The following is a 3,286-nucleotide window of genomic DNA, read 5'->3' on the forward strand; positions in this document are numbered from 1 at the left end:
TCCTGGGGGCCCAACGGGGGGCCAAGACCACCCAAATTACCAGCTTCCAAAACCCCGGTATCAATCTCCTCACCGTTAGGTTCATTACCACCACGTCCCCCCCCTTCAGTGTGTTGCCATATGTGCAGAGTATGATGACATGATGATATTGTATGTTGTCATTGATGTCAATATGCCGAAGAGTGAACCAGTATATTGAAGTAAGCAACTTGCAAGAGAACCGGTATGATGTTGTGAACCGGTATATGTGAAAAAGTGAACCGGTATGTTGGAATGTGAACCAATATATGAAATGTTTTGTATCAAGATTTCATATGGTATGACTACCGATTGGTAGTCTTAGCTTCAGGGTTTTTGGTTGAAGTGTTCCAAGCCTGTGTGATTCAACTGATGACATCGTGTGATGAGTTAGCATTGTAATAAAGAACAGATTGTGTTGCCACGTCAGCCTTGTGTGCGTGAAGGATCTTGCATGAAGGAGATTGATCATATCTACCTTAGGAATGTGCAAAGTCTCTGTAAGAGATGGAGAACGCGTGATGGGTTATCAGCCTCCAAGAAGCGGTGAAGAACGAACGTTGGAGAATGTCTTGAGATCTACTCAAGACTGTTGTAATCAATGCAATATGTCCAACGGTTAGGATTGAACTGAGTGAATTGCTTAACCTAAATGTTTAGGGTTTAGGGTTTATGCTACCGACCTATCTTTCCTATAAGGTTGATGTTGTTTTTCATGTTGAAGTGGTTGGCAAATGTTGTGTGTGTATCTAAGTGCAGGGATACGTGATTCTTGCCAGACCAGATAAGAGAATAGATACTTGCAGAGTGTGATTGCAGAAGGAAGGAACTAAAGTGGATCTGCATTGGCATTGAGTGTTGTTACCAGATCATTGTAATACCTGTTGACCTCTAACCACTTCAACAGTTGGAAAATCCCTTAACAGGGTAGCTTTAACCGGCTTGATGTAAATCCTTTAACATGGTGACTCAAAATCTTTGAGTTCTTAAAATCCTCTAACAAGGTAACCTTTAACAGGGTTTAACCCTTAACACGGGTATTTTAGCCATCCCTTAACCGGGTGATCCCTAGCAAGATCAGTTCCTAACAGAACCTATTGTAAAGTCTTTAACCGAACTAGGCTCCTAATAGAGCGGACTTCAAAAGGGTTCAAAGAACAGCTTGTGGGTATTCATCCCCACCATGGTTTTTCCTAGTTGGGTTTCCACATGAAAAAATATGTGTGTTATGTGTGATGCTTTGTTATTTTCTGTCAAGCGGTAAAGCGTGTTGAACTAATAAGTCTTTACATTTATGTTGATGTATTACATGTGTATGCATATGGGTGAAGTGGAAATAAGATGTTAGATCATGTGGAAAGCTAAGAGTTACCAGTTTATGTCTTTCACATTCTTATTGTGTTTAACCGGTAGTAATCTAGTTTAGACCGGTGTTATTGCTTGCAATGTTTTCAGTCAAACCGGTTCAAGGATTAAGTTTTTTTGTTTGTACTGATTCACCCCCCCCCCCCCCTCTCAGTACCTATTCGGTACTAACTGTTCATCATTGATTCATCAATTGGTATCAGAGCGTCCTCCAGGTCCTCTGTGTTGTAAGCTTAACCGCTTGAGGGAAAGATCCTATTCTAATGATGAAGAGGGAAGGTCCAAAGTTCAACAAAGACAACTTTAAAATATGGAAGGACGGAATGAAGATATACATCAGAAGCATGGGTGCTCCACACTGGAGCTATGTTGAGAATGCTTATGTTATCCCTACCGGTACTCTCATCGATGATCAAAAGAGAGAGATTCAGGAGAATGGGCAAGTCATGGAAGCCCTAATCAACAGTTTATTTGACATTGAGTTTATTGATGTTCAGGATAAAGAGAATCCTAAAGAAGTATGGGATGCTCTTGAGAATATCTATGGCGGTGATGAGCATGTGAAACAAGCTAAGGAAGAAAGCCTTAGGGGAAAGTTTGAAGACATGCGGATGGTTGAAGGAGAGACCATTCAACAATATAGAATAAGAATCAAAATTGTTGTTGGAGATATCAAGAGTGTAGGTGGTAAAATGGAAGATTCCACTGTTGTTAGCAAAGTTTTGAGATCCTTATTACCGGTCTACGCAATAAGGGTTGCTGCTATTCAGGAGTTGAGGTCTGTAAACAAGACAAAGGTATCCCTGGACTCCATCATTGCAAAGTTAATAGCTTATGAGCTAAATAATTATGATGGTAGTATTCAAAAGACTAAATCAGCCTTTAGAGCATCTGCTGCACCATCTAGAAAAGGCAAAGAAGCTAGTACCAGTGGTGAACCAAGACAAAGTAGAGAAATGGATGATGAGGAGATCCTGATGGAATTTGAAGCTCTTCTTGCCAAGAGACTTCCCATGCGAACTGTTAAATACAGAGGTAAGCTTCCTTTGAAATGCTTTTCTTGTAACCAGATAGGACACATTGCTATAAACTGCCATGATGGTGATAACAAGGACAAACTGGAGAGGTTCAAGAAGTTCAAAGGAGGAAATCAGAGAAACTGTTTTGTAGCAGTTGATGGTGTCACTGATGAGGAATCAGAAGATGAAGAAAGTGAAGATATTGTGTTTATAGCAGTCAAGGAAGATGTGTCAGACAAGAAGGCTCTTGTCTCCCGCTTTGATAATTCCAATGAGTGGATTATTGGCAATGGTTGTTCTCACCATATGAGTGGTGACCAGAGTAAGTTTCTATCTCTAGAAGAGTATGATAGTGGTGTGGTTCATTTTGGTAATGATGCACCATGTATGGTAAAAGGCAAAGGGTCCATCTCTCTGAATGGAAGAAGCAGTGCTGACAATGTGTATTGGGTAGAAGGTCTCAGACATAACCTTTTGAGTGTTGCCCAACTGAATGATAATGGACTCACTCTGGAATTCAAAAATGGAGTGTGTAAAATAAAAGGAAAGAATGGTGAACTGATGGCTACTGGTATGCAGAACAAAGGTAACCTATTTCAGCTGAATGCTAATGTCAGTACATGTCTAATGGCTAAGTTTGATGATAGTTGGATATGGCATAGGAGACTCTGCCATGTAAATTTTGACAACATTGTGAAAGCCAGTAAGATCAAGGTAGTTAGAGGATTGCATGTGTTGTGCAAACCGGAAAATACTTTGTGCAGAGAGTGTCAACTAGGGAAAATGTCTTCCTCAACCTTCAAAGGTAAATCTTTCACTGTAGACAATTTACTTGATCTTGTGCATACTAATTTGTGTGGTCCTATGAAAACTAGGAGTGTGCA

This window comes from Cryptomeria japonica, chromosome 3, assembly GCF_030272615.1.
Source record: "Cryptomeria japonica chromosome 3, Sugi_1.0, whole genome shotgun sequence".
NCBI lineage: Eukaryota > Viridiplantae > Streptophyta > Pinopsida > Cupressales > Cupressaceae > Cryptomeria > Cryptomeria japonica.